Below are 23,039 nucleotides of genomic sequence, written 5' to 3' on the forward strand. Positions count from 1 at the left end.
ATATATGCTTTTTACATTTCTATTGAAGAACCGTATTTTCTGTATTCCACAAATTTTGACGTGTAGTATTTCATTATTGTTCAGTTTTAAGTGTTTTGATTTCTTATTTGAGCTGTGAGTTATTCAGAAATTTGCTAATTCCCACATATGTGCAGGTTATCTTACTGTTGTCTTTTCTCTGTCCTTTGATTTTAGGTCTGTTTCAAATGGGACGTGGCTCAGTTTTATTTATTTGGTTCAACATGACAATTTTTGTCTTTTTAAAACATAGCAGTTAGGCTTCCCTGGTGGCGCAGTGGTTGAGAGTCCACCTGCCGATGCAGGGGACACGGGTTCGTGCCCCGGTCCGGGAAGATCCCACATGCCACGGAGCGGCTCAGCCCGTGAGCCATGGCCGCTGAGCCTGCGTGTCCGGAGCCTGTGCTCTGCAGTGGGAGAGGCCACATCAGTGAGAGGCCCACGTACCAGAAAAAAAAAAAAAAAAAAAAAATATATATATATATATATATATATATATATATATATGTATAGCAGTTTATCTTCTTACTTTGAGATTATACATATTTATACTTATTTTGTACCACAATCTTACTTTGTGCTTTTAGTATGTTTCAGTCTTCTATTTTATCTCCCATCTCAATATTTTTTTCTGTCTTTTGAGATGATTGAATTTCTTTTTTAAATCTGATTTTACTTTTTACTAGTTTGGCAGTTATACATTATAGTTCTGGTTTTTTAGTGGCTACCTTGGAAATTTCAGCATGAATTCTTAAAATAATCTAAAGTTAATCAGTAACTTAGCCCTCCTTTTGGGCAATATAAGGACTTTAGAACAGTTAAACCTGATAACTCCTTCCTGACATATTTCTGCTAATAATTTCATTTTATCTGCTTTTTTTTTTTTTTTTTTTTTTTTTTTGCAGTACGCGGACCTCTCACTCTTGTGGCCTCTCCCGTTGTGGAGCACAGGCTCCGGGCGCACAGGCTCAGTGGCCACGGCTCACGGGCCCAGCCGCTTCACGGCATGTGGGACCTTCCCGGGCCGGGGTACGAACCCGTGTCCCCTGCATCGGCAGGCAGACTCTCAACCACTGCGCCACCAGGGAAGCCCCTTATCTGCTTTTTAATCCTACATAATAGATAGTAGTAGTAGTACTATTTATCTTTTAAAAACAATTCTGTATTTGTTTTGATTTATGCATTTCACTACTCCTGCCTTTGTTCATCATTTTCTTCGGGTATTAAGGATTCTTCTGATACCATTGTTATTCTTGAAGTTGATCATTTCTAAGTTTCTTCCATGAGAACATTCTTGATGGGGAAGTCTCTTTATTTTTCTGGAAAAAAAAATCATTTATGAAAGATAGTTTTGCTTGAAGACAATTTTAGGTTGATATTTTTTCCTAGCACTTGGATGGTGCTATCTTACCATTTCTTGGCTTCTGGCTGTTGAGAAGCCAGTTCTCAGCGTGACTGTCAATTCTCTGTATGCACTTTCTTTTTCTCCTCGCTGCTCTGAGATCCTCTCCCTGTCTTTGCTGTTCTGCAGTGTCACTCTGCTCTGTCAAGATGCAGATTTTCCTTCTTTTTTCAATTCTGTTTGGGATTCATTGTTCTCTTAAATCAGAGGATTCAAGTATTCTACTAATGGAAAATTCTCAACAGTTATCTCTAGAAAGTTCAAGAAAATAATAATTAATCTAGCATTATTAGCTATTCTTTGGTGGAATGGTTGTCCAAATGTCAAGTTTGTCTCGTTGCCAGACTTGGGAGAAATGCTACATTATTACATCTGAGTTTTGGTAAAATCCTCTTTTTATTTTATAATTATTTATCTGCCTAAACAGAAAATCAAGGATATGTTTTAAAAGGGTCCTAGTACCCCCAAAAAACGGGGAAAAAGAAACTGTTTCTTAAGTAGGTCAGGAGTAATATGAGGAGAGATCAAGCCTGCTCTGAAATGATCAGTCCAAGTCAGAGGAATCCATAAACCTGCCTTCGAACTTCCTAGTCGCACAGAACGTTTACATATAAGAGTTACTTTTTTAATGGTTGCTGGTCACCTTCTAAAAGTATTTCATTAGAGTTCAGTGTCTCAACTGGCACTAGGCAGTATGAAGTGCTATGACCTGTGATCTGAGTTGTTGAGACATATTTCCAAACAGAATTGACCAAGAAGAGGAGATGGAATTCCGATGCATAAAGGAGCTGGGGGAGCGTGTTTACGTACATATGTATTTGGTTCCTGTTTATCCCCATGAAAAGCATTTGTAAATTTGTATTTCATGTTAACCAAATGGAGAATTTAAGTAGATAATCTCTTAATCATTTATATCTGGGTTTGGTCAGATGCTTCTATGTTTCTATTTATATGTGCTTGTGTCCTTTTCTGAGATTTTATATACTTTTAACAACCTACCATCAATGTCTTGTTTGCCTTCCCCATCCACTTACATTTGTCTGTGGCAATAAAATGAGTCTCCTTCTATCCTGATGCCTGCAGTAGGCCCTGAGCTCTTTTTATCAATTTCCCAACACTGCCTAAAAATCCCATTTGGCCTTTTCCTATGGTTATTGCTTCTAAGAGCAAATATATTCTATTTAAATCAGGAATGTACTTCCATGGAGTTAGTGAAAATGTCAACTTAAATACAGGCTTTCCTTCTGATAATCCATGATATGACAAAGAGCTAACCATGTTTTTTCCCTTTGCTTAAAAGCTTGACACATAAATAGCAATATTTTGCTCCTTGAAAAAGCCAAAAAGTCAAGGAAATTAACCGAGACAAAACTACTGTCTGTGCATCTGATAAAAGTCGAGAAACAACATGGATAAGCCCCAAGGATACTTTTGTTAATCCTGTAACATCTCCTTTCTATGGACATGTATCTGTCACAAGACCATTATTTATCTTTTTAAGGAAGAACAGATTCATTTTAGAATGAATGTGATTCTAAGCCTTGTGGGGAAAAAAATGAAAACTCTTTAATCAGCCAAAATGTCAAGCTACTCACTAGGACTTTCCCTTAACTCTGAAACTAGCCACACATTGAACAAAAATACCACATATATTCTATTTGAAGTCAGATTTAAAATTTTAAATATAAAAATGATCATTATTTGTCACCCCCAGAAGTTTCCTCTTGCTCCTTTTTCATCCTTCCTTCTTGCGCCTCCTGATACCTTATGCTTATCTTGATTGCAGTAGTTACATGTATTAGACACAAAAGTTAAAGCTGGGGCTTCCCTGGTGGCGCAGTGGTTGAGAGTCCGCCTGCCGATGCAGGGGACGCGGGTTCGTGCCCCGGTCTGGGAAGATCCCACATGCCACAGAGCGGCTGGGCCCGTGAGCCATGGCCACTGAGCCTGTGTGTCCAGAGCCTGTGCTCCAAGCTAAAACTTACCAAATTGTACTGTGTGTGTGTGTGTGTGTGTGTGTAATTGTACACCACTTAAGCCTCAGTACAACTGTTAAAAATATAAAAATAAGTTTTCAAAAACAACAATTTCAGGAGTCTCTAGGAAGAAGAAATTCATTGGTGCTATGTTTCAAAAACAACAGGGAATACAACCAAAATAAATGTTTTAACGCCATTGAGAGAAAAGATGACCTGTGTCAACCTCTTCTTAATACTATTGTCCAAGCATCTCTTCCCTTTGGGCTACATGATGCTGTACTTGTTATTTTTTGACCTCATTAGAGTGTAACTGTTTAGATAATACTATTTATTTATTTTAAAAATATATATGTATGCAAACACACATACACATATATGTGTATGTGTGTACATTTACCTATTTATTTGAGAGTCTATTTGTTACTAGGCAGTGTGCAGTGCTGCAGATAGTTACAAAGATGATCAAGATAGTATATTTCATGCAAGGGGACCAGTGTGCCCCCAAGAGAGGAAGACTGGTTTTAGGAACAGCAGTTTAATATAACTGTGTGAGAGACCCCAAGAACCAGTTTTTTTGTAAAGTTACCCAACGTTTCTCGTAACTCAATTTTATTGGAAACCATGTGATGAAGCATCGAGGTCTGCATTGTGTAGATACCTCTTGGTAGTATTGTTGTGGTGATCAAGACCAAGCATGTAAAAAAAAAAAAAAAAAAAGCTGCTGTTTTTACCACTCAGCAGCTTTGTTTGAACTGGGTTTGTTTATCAGAAAATGGGTCAAGAGTGGGAAGCACGTCTAAGGCTCCATAGATGCGGAGGCTGGCTGGTATTGATACGCCAAGAAAAGCCCTTTCTTGTGCAAATGACAGACGTAATCAGATGATGGGCTGTGAGTGGTATTTGTGGTTTAACTTTTAAGCTCATATAAATACCCACTGGGAAGAATAAATTTGTTATGGCAAGTTTGACACTTTCTAGCCTCAGGTTTTTTTTCCACAATCAAAACTATTGTTTTTAATCAGATGTTTGTTTTTTTAGTAGCGTGGAACGACTTGAAATGTAACTACCGTGTTAGAACACACTGTGTTACAGTATTCATATCCATTTCAACAAGAACTCTGGTAGAGTTGCCTGCCTGCAAAGCTTTTCAGTTAATTTTGAGCTTCCTCTAATAGGCACATAGAGTGTTTAATATAGAATAACCATTTTAAAACAGAGAACAATGAGAGTTTGGGCCATCAACTTGAAAAGGAAATGTTTTGAGGGGAGGTTCTTTTAATTCGTAGTGGGGATAGAGGTGGAGGAGGGAAAGAGATTTCCCACATGGTATGATGTTATAGATTTATTTAAAATAAATTCATAGTATCTTGCATCGAGCGTCAATTCAATCCTATCATGGTTTGGTCAAGAAAACAAAAACCACTTTAAATATATCATGGAGGGAAGAAGTTAATACAGGGAATTAAAAATTTACAAAATGTAAAGGAACTAAAGAAATGAAGTTAGAGAAAGCTACCAGTTCTCAGGTTTGCTAGTAGCTGTGGGAGAATTAAGGAATTGCTGAAATAGCAGAAAATCACTGCTGATGACTGCAGCTGCCTGGGCACCAAGTGGGTGATTCTCAGGACACAGCCCCTTTATAATCTTAAAAACTGAGCACCTCAAAGAACTTTTGTGTATATAGGTTACATCTATTGATATTGATTGCATTAAAAATGAAAAGAAAAATGTAGAAAGAAAGAAAACACAAATATACATTCCATCCCCATAGCCTTCAGAGGCGAGATGTCATCACAGGTCATGTAGCCTCTGGAAAATTTTGTTACCGACCCGGGTTCTTGGCCTTCCCTAATCAACAGAAATTGAAAAGAGGCCAGACAAGAAATTCAGGCAAAGTTTTCCTGGGGCTCCTGCTGCAGCAGGGGGGAGAGAGAACAAGTAACAGGTTCCCTTGCTCGCTCGCTCCCCGAGGGGGGTGAGCTGCTTCCCTGTATGGCATGAGGGTAGGGGTGTGTCCAGGGGTTGGGCCAGAAGGGTGGCTTCGGTGGTCTGCCCACCCCCTTGGTGGTGTTGTGTGCAGGGGGCGTGCTCAGTATCCCGCTTTTGCTCCCGGCTCCTCAGAAATGGCAGTTGGGGTTTTGGTCTTTTTGTATCTTCTTGTCCATAATTTGTCCCAACTGTGAATGCACACAGTTGTCCCTTTTAGTCCCTTACAGTTTCTTTGTATTTTTTTGCTGGAGGAGACGTTTGTCCAGGTGCAAGCACTGCAGCAAAGGATCCCAGGTTCCAGCCTGTCTCAATTCCACTGTACAGTGGGAAGAGGATGAAAGTGTAAAAAGGCAAATAATGTCTTAGTGTGGTTAGGAAAAAGTTTTGACCTGTGGACTCCCTAAGAGAGTCTCAGGGACTTCTTGGGGGTCCTGAGCCACATGTTGAGAACTGCTGGCCTATTTTCCTGGAAAACCTCTCAGTGGCTGGTGGTAGAACAATAATACGGCTTCTCTCCTGCCTTCTGCGTCTCACACAAGTACCTTTCATTGCGGGAATCCAACCAGGTTCCTTGCTGGCAGAAGTTCTGTAAATATAATTCCCAGGCATCCATGCCCTTTGATATATGGGAGAGTATGGGGAACGGCTGAATTGGCAACAGATAATCCAACACAACATTTCATTTTAAAGCCAAGAAAATCCACCTGATTTGGCACTATAGCAGCTACGTGAAGGGTCATTTCTATGAGGGTAGGATCCTTGCTATTTCATAAATTTCCCAGAGTACTTCCCAATTATCACCCTTTTGCCTCAGTCTTTGACAGAAATAAAGATATGAAATAATGACCTAATAAATCTTTCACTGTTTTCACCGAAAATTTTCAGTAGATTTATCTCTCCTGAAATTTTGTTTTTGTGTGTACGTATTTGTGTATGTGCTGCAGACACACATGAAAATCATCGAGATCTGCTTAGAGCCCAACAAATTCTGGTCCTATTTCGAGAACCTGTAGCATCGGTGAGGCCAGAATATTAGCCCTTGTCCTGTAGGTTAGGCCTTGAGTGTAGAATAACTCTTTAAGCATCATAAAAATCTAGAGTGTTCTTAGATCATTTTTAGAGAATCAGTAAGGTTAATAAAAAGAGTATTTCAGAATGAAAATGAATATCATACCTTTGATGAAGAATGTTTCAAAGGATAAGAGTTAAATAGATATTACCTTGAAAAACTGTAAGCCAGTTTCAATAAAAGCGTAAGGCACAGGTAGTGAATTAATTTACATTGTATGTTCATTGATGATTAGTCTACCAAAAAAAGAGTTTTCCTCTCTTTGGTAGAGAAGTTGAGACATGTCTATTTAATTTCAAATTTGAACAAAATGTTAGAAACCATTTCACGCATACTCTGCTAAGCCAGCAATTTTGGCAGGAAAGTATAAATTTGAAACTTCAGGAATAATTTATTCATGGTGAACAAAGCAGAGATTAACTAATAAATAAAAACTAATCACCCAGCCAAAATAGTGCTATTTCCTTTCTGTTAATCATTGCCTGCCCTCTACCAGTAAAGAAAAATTAGAACAGGATTTGTGGGTAACAGTTGGTCCTTGAAAGGGCTACTTAGACCATATACACGTGTGAATTAATTCTCTCTGACATATATTGGCTTTATAATCAGAAGTACTGTTGCTTGCACAGCAAATTTGGTATTTTTTAAACACAAAGGCACCTGACAAAATAATTAGAGATTCTTATACATACGTAATGTTACTAGGTTCCCACTCCATGGAGCTGCCAAAACAAATTGAGTTTATACAACGGAACAAAAACACATCGTGTTTATTTTTCCCATATGCGCTTAGAGAATTTGCAAAAATAAATGTTCAGAAATATAAATTTGCCAAAGGTTACCCCATATGCCCTGGATATAAGATGAAGCTTTTTCCCAGAAAATTATTCCTCAGAAAAGAGAGTCACCTTATATTTGAACCCTCACGAACTCTCCTGGTGCAGGGAGCACATTCTCAATTACTTCCTTTTGAATAACAATGCATTGTTTGCTGAAGATACATTGGCCTGAATCAATCTTTTTCGGGGGTGTTTATATAAGTCACCTGATAAATTGGACTTAAAAATTTAAATAGAAATTTAACATTTACTTCTGGGAATATGACCTCACAATGATAAATATGGGCTATGGTGAACTTCAGGACTCCAGAAAGTATTGTTTCCAACAACTTGGATGGAAGTTTCCTCTGGAAAGGGATTAGAGGAGTCTGTGTCTCTACTGAGGTCCATGAGACAGGTGTAAAGTTTAAAAAAGGTTGTTTTATGAAATCTGAATAAGAGTTTGGAAAGATGAATATTTCTATATTTGTATATTTATATATAATGTGATATTTAAATAGTGTTGTGTGTAACTGTATTTTAAGTAGACATTTCTGGTGGGACAAGTAACGCTATCTGCTCTAACAAATGATCCTAGGTATCTCATTGGTCTAACCCAGTAAAGGTTAGCTTCTCATGTATGTCACAGTCCAACATCCACTGAGTGACTCTCCTCCAAGCATTGGCATGGGGGTGCAGTCTCTGTTTTGCAATACGGCCATCTTTTTTATTTTTGATTGAAGTATAGTTGTTTTACAATGTTGTGTTAATTTGTGCTATACAGCAAAGTGATTCAGTTTTATATTTATATATATATATATATATATACATTCTTTTTTATATATTCTTTTCCATTATTGTTTATCATAGGATATTAGATATAGTTCCCTGTGCTATACAGTAGGATCTTGTTGTTTATCCGTTCTATCAATATATATAATAGTTTGCATCTGATAACCCCAACTTCCCACTCCATTCCTCCCCCAACCCCCTCCTCTTTGGCAACCACAAGTCTGTTCTCTATGTCCGTGAGTCTGTTTCTGTTTCGTAAATAGATTCATTTGTGGCATAGTTTAGATTCCACATATAAGTGATATCGTATGGTATTTGTCTTTCTCTTTCTGACTTACTCCACTTAGTATGATAATTTCTAGTTGCATCCATGTTGCTGCAAATGGCATTATTTCATTCCTTTTTTATGGCTGAATAGTATTCCATTGTACCATAGTATTCCATATATGTACCACATCTATGTAGTATTCCATATATGTACCACATCTTCTTTATCCATTCATCTGTTGATGGACATTTAGGTTGTTTCCATGTCTTGGCTATTGTGAATAGTGTTGCTATGAACGTAGGGGTGCATGTATCTTTTTATATTAGAGTTTAGAATATGCCCAGAAGTGGGAATGCAGGATCATATGGTAATTCTAAATTTAGTTTTCTGAGGAACCTCCATACTGTTCTCCATAGTGGCTGCACCAACTTACATTCCCACCGACAGTGTAGGAGGGTTCCCTTTTCTCCATACCCTCTCCAGCATTTATTGTTTGTAGAGTTTTTAATGATGGTCATTTCTGACCAATGTGAGGTGGTACCTCATTGTAGTTTTGATTTGCATTTCTCTAATAATTAGCAATGTTGAGCATCTTTTCATGTGCCTATTAGCCATCTGTATTTCTTCTTTGGAGAAATGTCTATTTAGGTATTCTGCCCATTTTTCAATTGCGTTATTTTTTATTTTGTTGTTGAGTTGTATGAGCTGTTTGTATATTTTGGAAATTAAGCCCTTGTCTGTCCCGTTGTTGGCAAATATTTTCTCCCATTCTGTAGGTTGTCTTTTTGTTTTATTTATGCTTTCCTTTGCTATGCAAAACTTTGTACGTTTGATTAGGTCCCATTTGTTTATTTTTGCTTTTATTTCTATTGTCTTGGGAGACTGATCTAAGAAAACATTGGTACGATTTATATCAGAGAATGTTTTGCCTATGATCTCTTCTAGGAGTTTTATGGTGTTATGTCTTATGTTTAGGTCTTTAAGCCATTTTCAGTTTTTTCGTGTGTGTGTGTATGGTGTGAGGGTGTGTTCTGACTTCACTGATTTACACGCAGCTGTCCAACTTTCACAGCACCACTTGCTGAAGAGACTGTCTTTTTCCCAATTGTATATTCTTGCCTCCTTTGTCGAAGATTAATTGACCATAGTTGTGTGGGTTTATTTCTGGGCTCTCTATTCTGTTCCATTGATCTGTATGTCTGTTTCTGTGCCATTACCACACTGTTTTGATTACTGTATTATTGTCTGAAGTTTGGGAGGGTTATACCCCCTGCTGTGTTCTTTTGCTTCAGGACTGCTTTGGCAATTCTGGGTCTTTTATGGTTCCATATAAATTTCAGGATTATTTGTTCTAGTTCCGTGAAAAAAATCCATGGGTAATTTGATAGGGACCGCATTAAATCTGTAGATTGCTTTGGGCCATATGGCTGTTTTAACAATATTAATTCTTCCAATCCAAGAGCATGGGATATCTTTCCAGCAACAGTGCCATCTTTAACACACAGCTTCCAGACCTGCTATAAAGAAAGAGAAACAACTTGTAAGACCATGAGTTATTTTACTGCCAGGCTGGAAAACAGCAGACATCAATTCTACTCACATTCCACTGGCTGCAACTCCGTCACCTGGGCTCCACCTAACTACAAGGAAGGCTAGAAATGGAGCTGTTCAGATTCTGAGGAAGAAAGCGGGGGTCAGGGGACATCTAGAGTCTCTGTTACAGCATTTGACTGTCTTCTGTGATGCTAAGCGTTGGCCAAGAAGAGGTTTAAATTGGTCATTTGTAAACGTGAACCCACACTTGGAATTTCATTCTCTGGGCATTCCAGTGTATGTATGTGTGTGTTGGGGGGTGGGGGGTGATATTCAACACCATCAAGCAGTTAAATCAGCTCTAACACTATTTGCCTGGAGATGTCATCAGATCCCACAAGTTCAAGGCTCAGTCCTACAAGACCACCCAACCCCCTTCACATCAGATGCTAGTTGACCAAGTCCAGGTTGTCCCCTGTGCTTCTGACCAACAGGCTGTGGAGCAGAGGTTCCCACGCTCAGGTTTGATTAATCCGAAATAGTTTAGTTACTAGATGAACAGTTCATTACAAAAGGATGTAACTCAGGACCAGCCAGATGGAAGAGGTGCCTAGAGCAAAGGGTGGGGGAGGGGCTGGGAACTTCCGTGCTCTCCAGAAGTGCCGCTCTTCCCCAGAATTGCCACTTGTTCACCAGCCCCCAAACTCTTCACACCCCATTATTCGGGGGGTTTATGGAGGCTTTATGACAGAGGCATGATTGATTAAATCATTGGCCATTGGTGATCGAATTTGGTCTCTAGCCCCTTTCCTCTACCTAGTGGTCAGGAGGGATGGGGCTGACTGGTTACCCTTGGCAACCAGTCTCCATCCTTAGATTTCCTGGGTCTTTCCAGAAGTCACCTCATTAACCTAACAAAGGCATAGTTACTGCTCTTCACTTAGAAAATGCTAAGGCTTTTAGGAGCTCCATGCCAGGAACTGGGATGAAAACCAAATACATATCAATATTTCTTATTATAAATCACAGTATCTTTTTTATATAAATTTATTTATTTTATTTGTTTTATTTTTGGCTGCATTGGGTCTTCATAGGTGCACGCGGGCTTTCTCTGGTTGCGGCGAGCGGGGGCTACTCTTCATTGCAGTGTTCAGGCTTCTCATTGTGGTGGCTTCTCTTGTTGGGAGCACGGGCTCTGGGTGTGCGGGCTTCAGCAGTGGCTCACGGGCTTCAGTAGTTGTGGCTTGCAGGTTCTAGAGCGCAGGCTCAGTAGTTGTGGCTCATGGGCTCTAGAGCGCAGGCTCAGTAGTTGTGGCTCGTGGGCTCTAGAGCGCAGGCTCAGTAGTTGTGGCGCGCGGGCTTAGTTGTTCCGTGGCATGTGGGATCTTCCCAGACCAGGGCTCTAACCCGTGTCTCCTGCATTGGCAGGCAGATTCTTAACCACTGCTCCACGATCACATATCACAGTTGCCTCAAAACTCTCAAATCATAGAAAATCATTTATGACTAGGTTTTAAAAGGGTTTGTGTAATCAAGAGAAATTGACCTAGAACTAACATGAAAATGTAGTAAAACTGACTTTTCAATATAGTTGCATTAAACTATAATGAGTGAATGTCTGTTTAATTATTTTAAATTCTATTTTCAAAAAATAATTATTTAAGTTCCATATTCTTTCAAAACTGTTACCTGGTTTAATGACATCAAAGAATAGAATTTCAGAAGTGAAAGGGACATAGATCTACTCCAGTGGTTTTTAAACTCTTCTTGTTAGTATAATACTTTTCTTCCCCCTTCCGCATGAAACCTCCGATGGTAAACCAGGTAAGATGGCTGTACTCAGGGAAGAGGGCCTGGAGCCTTGTCCAGTTGGATTCCTCTGTCCATCTACAACTAAAGCATCCCTGAGCCATTGCCTCTGAGCCTTGGGTTCTGAGGAACTGGGTTTGACAGCCACTGAAATAGAGCAACCTTTCACTGAAGCACCGTTTACAAGAGCCAAGACATGGAAGCCACCTAAATGTCCATCGACAGAGGAATGGATAAAGAAGATGTGGTGCATATGCACAATGGAATATGACTCAGCCATAAAAAAGAATGAAATAACGCCATTTGCAGCAACATGGATGGACTTAGAGATTATCATATTAAGTGAAGTAAGTCAGCCAGAGAAAGGCAGATATCATATGATATTACTTATATGTGGAATCTCAAAAAAATGATACAAATGAACTTATTTACAAAACAGAAACAGACTTAAAGAATGAACTTACCATTCTTGGGAGAATGGGTATGGGGGAGGGATAGACTGGGAGTTTGGGATTGACATGTACACACTGCTGTATATAAAATAGATAACCAACAAGGACCTACTGTATATCACAGGGAACTCTACTCAGTATTCTGTAATAAGCTACATGGGAGAAGAATTTGAAAAAGAATAGATACATGTAAGTGTAAAAATAAATAAATAAATACTTAAAGAAAAATTAAGTAAACGTTAGTAGTTTAAAAAAAAAAATCCACCTTGCTTTAGTGATGAGGGACCTGATGCCCAGATTGATGGTGGGAGTGTGTGTTAGCTGAGACCCCACCTTTGCACAGTGCACCACCTGTGCACTGTTTGTGTTTACACTGTCCACCTTCAGTGATCCAGGCCAGTCATCCATCTGCTGTCCTGCCCCACATCTCTCCAAAAGGTCATGGCTTCTCCTCTTGGCCAGGGGCCAGGATCTTCTGGCAACAGTTCTGTTAGAAGGTTCTGGTTTCTGTACAGTGACGTCTGACTTGCTTTAACATAAACTCTTTGGTGGCAGTTCTCGCCCCTGTGGGCCTGTGGAGTGTATGATCCCCTCCTTCTTTAGACCTTTTCTTTTCCAAGCTAAAGGTCCCCAGGTCTTCCTATGACGTGTTTCTGTGCCCCTCTGCTGATTCCTGCTGTCTGAATGCGCTATAATATATACCGCTCGCACAGCAGAGCACACGTTGAATTAAGTACTTTTGTTGTCATCTGGCCAAGCACGAAATCAAATGGACGAGGAAGGCACGTGGAAGGGTGATGAAGTGAAGGTTGTTGGGGAGGGAAAACCTTTCCTCTCTTAGGGTTACATTCTGGGGACCTGCAAATTAAAGTAGCAAAAGACAGACTAACAGAAAAGTCATCCAGTTTTATTAATTTCACGTGCGTGAGAGTTCACAGAAAAGTGAAACTCGAAGAAGTGGTCAGGCTCAAGGGCTTATATGCCATTTTCAACAAAGGAAAGGGGGTTGGGGCTCCCAATAAAATAGGGGCAAGTGACTAGGAAACAAATAGGGGACCCTAATGGAAGAGAAAGGCTATTTTAGTCGGGTTTGCTTGTGTGGACTCATCTTGGGGCCAAATCTCCATGTCTGGGGGTGAGTATCTCTCCTGTTCCTGGCTCGGGAGGGGGAGACACCTTCACAAGGAGAATTTACACCCTGAGTCTGGGCAGGCAAGGGGAGAGCAGAGAGCTGGTGCTTCCGTACCTGCTGATGCGGGATTGCCTTCATATCGCGATAATCCTTCTGCCAAAGCGGCGTATTTTGGAGCAGCATCTTCTGATTCCCTTCAAGGTATAATTTGAGACCTGCTCCCCCCAGCCCCCCACCCAGCCCCCCATTCCAGTTATTCTGTACTGCTTTCCTCTGGGGGCATAAGTCCCCAGCCTCTCACTACCGCCTTCAGAATCGTGCTCTGAGTCTCTCTTCAGATGATCACATCATGCACGAATTAGGGTCCTGGAGGTTCTCTTGTTTTTACAGTTATATATCGGCTTGATTATTCAGTCATTCAGCTTCTGTCAGCTTCTCCACAAGGCTAAGAGGTCTCATCTGACACTTGACTGAAATGCAGACTCATTCATTCTTCGTTCAGCTTAGTGTGTGCCAAGCCCTGCCCCAGTCACCAGGAATAGCTGTAAACTAAACAAAGTCCCTGCCCTCGGGGGGATTACGGTCTACTGGGGACAAGCAGGCCACACCCAAACATATACATACATAGTGTGATCTAGTAGGAAGTGCTAAAAACCAAATTAAGAAAAGCAAGAGGGTAAGGAGTTCAGGGAATGATCAAAAATGACTTCTCTGAGGAGGTAGCACTTGAGCAGAAACCTGGATGGGGTGAGGGTGTGCGTGTGGGTGTGTGGAGGATGGTGTTAGGGGCAGAGGGAACGACAAAGGCAGGCGGGTCACAGGTCACAAGGGGACTCGCAGGCTGAGGGGAAGCCTTCGGGCTTTCCTGTGAGCGTCCAGTGGAAGGTGTTGAGCAAGAAAGGGATGTGATTTGATTTAATTAGTAAATGTTAAGGGAGGGACGGAGGGAGGGAGGGAAAGGAAAGAGCAAAGCAAAGCGCTGGCTGTTTTGTGGGAAAGCCTGTGGAATTGGGAGCAAGTGTTGAGCAGGAAACAGTCAAGCATCGAACTCGTTGTCCAGACAACTATGGTTAGCACGTTCCTTGACCCACCAACTGCGTAACCATTCAAAAAGAGAATAAGGTTTGCTTAGTGAGACTTGTTGTTCATCAGCGTTTGCTGACGCCTAGCAATTGTGATTTTATTTTCTAAGTACCTTCAAGCTAGTCTCCTCCTAATTCCTTCTGGAACATTCTGTGATTGGAAAACCAGTCCTCTGAATGAGGTGCGCGGACGCAGCCAATGTGAGGGAGCAGAAAGGGCCCGCCCTTGCTGGCAGACACTCCTGGATTGAATGTGGCTCTTCCTTTTAGACTCGGTTTTCTTGTGCGTAGAATGAAGGTGACAGTGTTTCTCTGAGAAATAAATGCAATGCAGAAAATTTTAAAGCTTAAGTATATTCAGTGCCTGCAACTTCGGGGCTCAACAAATCTTATTTCCTTTTCTACCCGTTTTTCTTTTACTGGAGCCTGCGTTTCACCTGACCGCGAGGTCTCAAGGGGGCTGAAGTAGGTCTTGTAGATGTTTGTGTCCCCAGTGGAGTGGCTGAGTCATAACAGGTGCTGAACTCAGGGTGAATCAGTGAGTCTGTGCAGCCAGTGGCAAGTTAGGCAGCCTCCCAGCAGAGCAGAAGGAAGAAGGCATTTCCAGGTGAGAGGCACCGTGATGGCCGCCAGCAAAGTTGACCTGGCGTCCCCCGGGCTCATTGGCAGGTGGACTGGGTGACCCCTGGGGCCTCGGAGAAGTGGGGAGTCACGTGTGGTACCAGCAGTGGCGCAGGGAGTCTTCCTAGCACTGTGTGTCTCTCCTGGGCTTCTGCTGTTGTTTGTTTGTTGTTTTGTTGTGTTTCCAGAACAGCCAAAGGGGAAGGAGTAGACCCAACTCTCTAGGTAGCCTTGAAGGGCATCAACTCATCTGAGTAAATATCGTCCTGGTGAGAACGAACTTGCTCTTTATCCTTCCAAGAAAATTCGGTATAACATCCAAAGAGACTGTTCTGGGGCTTCCCTGGTGGCGCAGTGGTCGAGAGCCCGCCTGCCGATGCAGGGGACGCGGGTTCGTGCCCCGGTCCGGGAAGATCCCACATGCCGCGGAGCGGCTGGGCCCGTGAGCCATGGCCGCTGAGCCTGCGCGTCCGGAGCCTGTGCTCCGCAACGGGAGAGGCCACAGCAGTGAGAGGCCCGCGTACCGCAAAAAAACAAAAAGAGACTGTTCTGTCCCCCACCTGGGTGCAGGGAACTAACGAGATGATTCCGCTCGTGTATGCATCTCATTAGCCCAGACCCTGGAAAAGGGTCCCTCTTCATTTCTCTGAGGTCCCTCGATGATCCCCGCGCCTTCCTCTGTGGCGCCTCAGACCTGTCGGATGTGTGGACCCAAGCAGAGGAGCAGCGGGGACTGGACACACAGAGGGAGTGGGCCCCCTGAAAGAGTTCATTCCTTGTGAAGTGTTTCATTTTAAAACCCCATGTAAAATATGATACAAGTGAACTTATTTACAGAACAGAAATAGACCCACAGACACAGAAAACAAATTTACAGTTACCAAAGGGGAAAGGGTGAAGGGGATAAATTAGGAATTTGGGATTAACAGAAACACACTGCTGTATATAAAATAGATAACCAACAAGGACCCACTGTATAGCACAGGGAACTGTATTTAATATCTTGTAATAACCTATATTGGAGAAGAATCTGAAAAAGAGTAGATATATATAGATAGGTAGATATATAACTGAATCACTTTGCTGTACACTGGAAACTAACACAACATTATAAATCAACTGTACTTCAATAAAAAAATGAAATGTAAATGCCATTTGTAGCAACATAGCTGCAACTAGAGATTATCATACTAAGTGAGGTAAATTGGAAAGAGAAAGATAAATACCATATGATATCACTAACATGTGGAATCTAAAATATGAAGAAATGAACTTATCTATGAAACAGAAACGGACTCACAGACATAGAGAATGGATTTGTGGTTGTCAAGGGGGAGGGGGAGTCAGGGGGATGGATGGAGTGGGAGTTTGAGATCAGCAGATGCAAACTAGTATATATAGGATGGATAAACAACAAGGTCCTACTGCAGAGCACAGGGAACTATATTCAGTATCCTATGATAAACTATAATGGAAAAGAATATTAAAGAACGTATATATATATGTATGGCTAAGTCACTTTGCTGTACAGTGGTAATTGACACAGCATTGCAAATCAATTATACTTCAATTCAGAAACTAATTAATTAAAATGTTTAATTAATATAAATAAATAAAACCCCATGTAAATTTTACCTTTACTCCAAAATGTGATTTAAGAGAAAAATATTTCAGATACTTAGCAGTTAAATTACTTAACGTTTTAGTATTCTGGTTTTCGAGAGGAGGATTGTTAAGTGACTTGCTTAAAATCACACATATGGTAACTAAGTAAGCAGGATTTGAATCCACGTGTTTGCCCCCAGAGTCAGTGCACTTATCCACCCTGCTGTTCTGGTGTGGATTTTTGGACTCTGTCAAATAATAACTACTTGACAGTGGTTGTTGTGAGAATTCAGTAAATGTTAGCTTCCTTTTCGCCTTATATTTCATCAATTCATATATAGATAGGTATAAATATAGATACATATATAATATGTACATATTATATATGTAAATATGTATATTTATAAATATATATATATTTGGAGGATGTATGTAATATGTAAATAAATATAGATTTACAGGATAAAGTGACAAATATACTGGCTGAAGTATTGGTGAAAGGTCACGGTGCTTGGAATCATAAATTGAGGGAGCAAAGCGTAAACACTGACGTCATGAGAGACAGACCAAAAAGAGCAGACTTCTTGGGACTTTTGTCTAACCGTTTAACTAAGTTTCCCTTGTTTGACCCTTTGTGTTTTAGAAAGACTCAAAACTCTTGTTGAACTACCAATTCCAAGTTTGGGGTTTTGTTTTTACCCTCGTATCTGTGGCTCGTTTGTTATATAACATTGAATTCGTCCCAGTTTCTCCATATCAGAAGCGTCTCGTGTAGTGAGGATAAAGGTGGAATCACTTATATGTTTTGCCTCTGCCCGTGGGGGTTTTGGTACAAAATAATCTGTTAACATGCTTCTGTTCTTTTTCAGTTTAGTATCAAGTTTTATTGGGAAATTGACCCCATCCGATCCCTCTCAGGGACAGGAAAGGACATTGCCTAGCAGCTGGCACTCCGAGAACTGGTGCAAATTGCTGTGTCTGATAGTTTATCTTGAGCTATGGTGTTTACAGCTAGCAACAGAGCCTCAATTTAACAAAATTGAGGACTTAGTATTCAAAAGAGGCTTGCACTTGAAGGAAGAACGTGGAGAATTTTCTTTTCCATCACACGTGTTCTGGTCACATTTTGGTAAAGGGGTTTCCAGTGTCATTGGTTCTGAATTTAAGAGCGTTCCTTTCCTTTTCTATGGACAGATCATTATCATTTGATCCTTATTCCGGTTATTTCTAGAGCTCTCTGAACAAGGCACCGCATTAGATACAGCTGGGGAGATAAATATGTATGAGAGAGAGTTTATGTCCTTACCGTGCCTTGTCTGAGGACAGTAGACAGATAGAGCAAGAGCAATGAGCACAGTGCTATGGGAGTTCAGAAGGAGTAGTGACAGGTGATGGCGGGGGCATCAGGAAAGTTCCCAGAAGCGGCGGTGTTGTAGCTGAGCGGGGAGAAGAGGTCGTGTTTGAGAAACTGCGATGTTTTTGGAGAGCTTCTCACCATGCAGCAGGAGAACGGTGTGATCCAGAGCATGGATGTGAGGAAAGGTGAAGGTCAGGGTCCATATTAGATGAAACACAGGGAACTGAAGGATGGAGGGAGGGACAGGGTTGGCAAACAGGGGTTATCCTAGGTTAGAAAGGACCGTGAACGTACTCTCTGTATGATGACAGTTATTCTTTAGTCTAGAGAAGACGTCGAACCAGGAAGTGAAATGATCTAAGTTGTACTTGAAGCAAAGTAATCTGACCTTAAAACATGAGGCTGCCTTAAACGTTCAAGGGGATGACAGTGAGATGATGCATTGCTTAAGTAGCAGAGGCCTGACCTCGGGAGGCAGCCACAGGACTGGGAATGAGATCTCTGCAAGGAAAGATCAACCAGCCTGGGCAAATAATCAGATGTAAGAGGCAGAGACGAGACAGGTGATAAAGGTAGCCTTCCTGAATGTGTATTAGTAGATGTTCTCCAAGACACTACTTAGCATCACCAAAGAAATTAAGACCTTGCCCAAATCAAGTTGCAGCTGCCTGTATGTTTTCTTCTCTGTCGCCTCTCTCAGAGCTTCTAATACGCTAACATGCACTACGAATCTCCTAGAAGAAGATGGCCTTGTCCCATCCCCTAAATTTGTTCATCCATAGAAGCATCTTTTTTTAATGGATTTCTTAAAAAATCTTGCATTTTCGGAAACATTATTTTGGGACGTGCTCTACTGCATTTGGAGAATGGTGATGTGATTAATAAAAACTGGAAGATTGGAGTGAGAATTTGGTTGGACTAGAATGATAAATAACATTGACATTAGGAGGTGTTAAATTTGAGGCGCCAGAGACCAAGCGGGTTGGAGGCATCTGGAAGCTTGCGTGTTTCCTGGAACTTCAGCTAAGAGGAGAGGTTTGGGTAGGAAGATGAATTTGGAGTTATCCTCTAGAGATGATCATTGAATCCACAGAGGTGAGATCAGTACGGAAGAGAGAACTCTATGGGACTTTCAAGGCTCAGGAAGTGTTCAGCAGTGTCAAATGTTGCAGAGAGATTGAGGAAGAAGGAGAGCTTTAATTTGGAAGATAAGTTACTGGCCTCGGAAAGAACAGTTTGACTAGAACGTGATAGAGATGGAAGCTCTGTTTAAGGAGTCTTGGAGTGACTTAAAGAGAAAGCATGAATAGAAAGTACATCATATTCCTTGTGTAGAGAATGTCATCAATGAAATAAATATTTAATGGACGTTTTAGGAGGAGTAGGACTCAGACTTTTCTCTAAGGATGTGGGAGACCTGAACATGATTAAGCAGAAGAAAAGAAGGAGCAGTGGGGGTGGGGAAATCCTTGCTTTACCAGTAAATTCCTGGGATCAGTAGTTCTTGAACATTGGCCTGCATCAGAATCTCTAGAGGTCTTGTTAAAAACACAGCCCTCAGGACTTCCCTTGTGGCGCAGTGGATAAGACTCCCCGCTCCCAATGCTGGGGTCCCAGATTTGATCCCTGGTCAGGGAACTAGATCCCACACGCACGCCACAACTAAGAGTTCGCATGCCGCAACGAAGGAGCTGGCGAGCCGCAACTAAGGAGCCAGCCTGCTGCAACTAAGACCCAGTACAGCCAAATAAATAAATAAGTAAATATTTTAAAAGATAAAAATAAAATCACATTCTTTTTTTAAAAAAAAACAAAAACAAAACCACAGCCCCCAAACCCTAGAGTTTTGGATTCAGTAGATCTGGGGGCTCAAGAATTAGCATTTCCAACAAGTTCCCACGTGCTCCTGATGCTGTGTATCTGAGGACCACGGTCTGCGAACCTCTGCTCTAGAAAAGGGAGAAGGGAGAACCCAGGTTGCAGGTGGAAGGTGAGCCTTGGGAGAGACAAAAGACACATTTTTGTCAGAAAACGACCAGAAATGAAGGAAGAAACAGTGAATAAAGTCACATAAAATTTGAAGAAAAAGAAAAGACACATAAACATTTGAAGTAGGGAAAGAACAGTGATGCCAGCTTCTGAAATTGAAGAATCCGTAGTAGAATCCAGAAAGCTGACACTGTGGATCTTGAAGTTATGACCATGAAGATGGACGGAATAGAAGAAGATGCTCTGAGCCCAGTGCTGAAACCATTACGGAAGCTGGTTTAGGGGAGGGAAATTCTCCTTCCTTCCACTCTCCTAGGTTCTCCCACTGGGGCCCTATAAAATGAGGTTGACAGAAGACAGATTCACGAGAGGAAAACATGTGCAGTACACATCACAAGGGAGAAACCTCAGTGAAGAGTAACTCCAAGGGGTGATAAGAACTTAGGCTTAAATGGCATCTGAACCAAAAAACAATAGATTTTCAGAGAAATGACAAGACAGAGGAAAAGGGTTTGAGTTTCTAGGGTGACAAATTGTGGGAAGGTAAATATATATGGAAAGGTTAATGCAGTAAGGTTTGTTTGTGCAGGTCCATTTTGGCACCAACGTTCCATCATCTTCATGGCCCTAGAGCTTCCCTGGAAGAGGGGGTTTAGGGCAGGCCCTGTTTTTCCAAAGTTTCTACCTTCAGTCACTTCAGGGAAGCTGCAAGAAGGCATCTTTCTGCCTCTTTTGACTCTCATGTACCTCGAGCTCTAAGGAGCCCTTTTGCCAGCGTGACATATTCAGGGTGGCATGTTCTGGTCCCCTGCAGTGGGCATGAGTGAAAGGAATGGGTCTTGTGTGAAATGGGCCGTGATCGTGGGGTCCTGTGGACTTAGGATTGGTATCAGGGGCAGCAAAGACCATCCAAGCTCCTGTAGTTAAAAAGCATAAGAGAGCACACAGCCTTTACTACAGAAAGTCAAGAGGGAATTGATGCGATCAGGCTGAATCAGTGTTTCAGCGGAGGCGGAGTGGGAGGCAGGTCTGAGGAGACGAGGAAGGCCTTCCCCCGCACTTCGCATGTATTAACTCTTTTCATCCTCACAGGGACCCTTTGAGGTTGGTACTGTTATACCCATCGTACAGTTAAAGAAATGAGGTCTTGAGAAATGAAGTAGTTTGCCAAGTTCACACGATGAGTAAATGACGAAGCCAGGCATGGAATCGAAGCGCAGTCTCTGGGGAGCTTGACAGAACCTCACTGAGCTGATTCGGCAGTTTGACTTTGCATCATCCTTTTGCTGGGCCCCTTCCCCAGGAACCAGTGCCTGATGAGAAGAATGCCCGCCCCAGGGGCTGGCTTTGGGGTGCACCCCAGGGGCTGCGCCCCATCTTACTGGATTGTTCCAGAGCTGCAGTTACTTGCACACGATTGGTTGTCATGTACCATCAGAGTAGAGAAGGGTCCCCTGCAGTGTCACACTCCAGTGCCTGGGTCTGGGACAGGAGGCAGGTTGGGACAGAATGACTCATGGTACAGATCCAGGGCCCTCGAAAGGGCCGCTTCTCACCAGAATGGAAGGGCAGGGCGAGGGGCATTAGGTAAGGGAGCATTTCATCCACTCAGTGACACCAGTTCTCTTCAGTGTAAAAACGTCTGTTGTTTTCTCTGTCTGTTCCTTGCGTCTATGTACTTCTCAAGTTAAGAAGCCTGTAAACTCCAGAACTGGACTGTTAACACACAACTCCTACAGTCCTAAGGAGTGACTGGCTTATAACACACCCGTGTGCTACATTTCTCTTTATATCTGCCCTTTTGAAAATAAAAGTCCAGCGATACTGAATCACAGGGTTTAAATGGAGAAAATGCTTCTTCCTACCCCGGGGCCAGCAGCGCATTGAACGAGGCTGAGAGCATTTCAGCTGGTAGTAGTTGAGAAGAGTAGTCTCTTTCACTACCTCCGTTCTCTCATTTTCTTGCTGGATTTTTGGATGCATTTTTACCTCCTCACCTAAAAACCGGTGCTTTTAGGAATTTATTGAGAAAGAGTACGTAGAGGATGCGGTGAGTCCTGGGATCAGGTAGCCCACAGAGCTGCAGCTGAAGATAGAATGTGGGTGGCAAGGGAGCCCCAAGATTTGGGTGCCCCTTCTCACTTCCTGTTATGAAAGCATTTCAGCGTAAGCAGGAAGGGGAGCAAAATAATGTTTTTTATTTGTTTATTTGTTTTTTAAATTTTATTTTTAATGAAGTGCACTTGATTTGCAGTGTTGTGTTCATTTCTGCCGTACAGTAAAATGATTCAGTTGTACACATGTATACATTCTTTTTCGTATTCTTCTCCATTGGGGTTTATCCCAGGAGGTTGAATATAGTTCCCTGTGCTACACAGTAGGACCTTTTTGTTTATCCATCCTATATGTAATAGTTTGCCTCTGCTAATCCCACACTCCCAGTCCGTCCCTCCCCCAGCCCACCCCCGTTTTCTTTTTTTTGAAGGGAAAAAGAATCACTCCTGGTACTTCAACATAGAAAGTGGGACATATTTCTGCAGCTGTGGTAGCACATAGTTAGGGAATCAGTGGCAAATGTTGTCATCTCAATCCTAAACGTGGTAAGAGATCATTTGTGTCCTGGATTCAATTTTGCAGGGGGTGGGGGGGATTCCCGTTGGGCAGGGATTTGAGGGATGAGTAGGACTTGGGAACATTTGAGCTGAGCAGTTCCTCCATCTTCTTGAGATTCTCCTCGCCTCTCATCCCACCCTGCTTAGTGGAGGAATCAGAAATGAAGAAGCAGCCATCTGGGTGGTTTAATCTTATAAATTTTCGGCTGCGAGGCTAAGAAATGGTTTACAGTCATTCTAGCGGGTCTAGCATTACTGAAGCAATTAGACCCAAAAGTTCCCACTTGTCCCCAACTTTGTTTCCAATTTTGTTTGTAGACGGTGTGGTCCTGGGTTGAGTGTTTCTGTCATCAAGATACATCCAATCTGTCATGTCGACTTAGCACTGTTTTAAACTGGATTGAGTAAGATTTGTTCAATGTGAAGTTTTCTTGATTCAGTATTTATTAAGAAACCAAATGGCTTTCAAACTGTGTTCTTCCACTAAAACACCTTTTCTTCCATAGAACAAG

The 23,039-nt window shown here is 41.8% G+C and overlaps 1 protein-coding gene across 10 annotated transcripts in view; it reads left to right on the forward strand.

Annotated features, from left to right (window-relative positions):
* The window catches only part of CACNB2 (calcium voltage-gated channel auxiliary subunit beta 2), a 401,769-nt gene that overhangs the window by 279,662 nt on the left and 99,068 nt on the right, over positions 1–23,039 (forward strand). The window lies entirely within an intron of this gene.

The sequence above is a fragment of the Stenella coeruleoalba genome (genome assembly GCF_951394435.1).
Source record: "Stenella coeruleoalba genome assembly, chromosome: 2".
Lineage (NCBI taxonomy): Eukaryota > Metazoa > Chordata > Mammalia > Artiodactyla > Delphinidae > Stenella > Stenella coeruleoalba.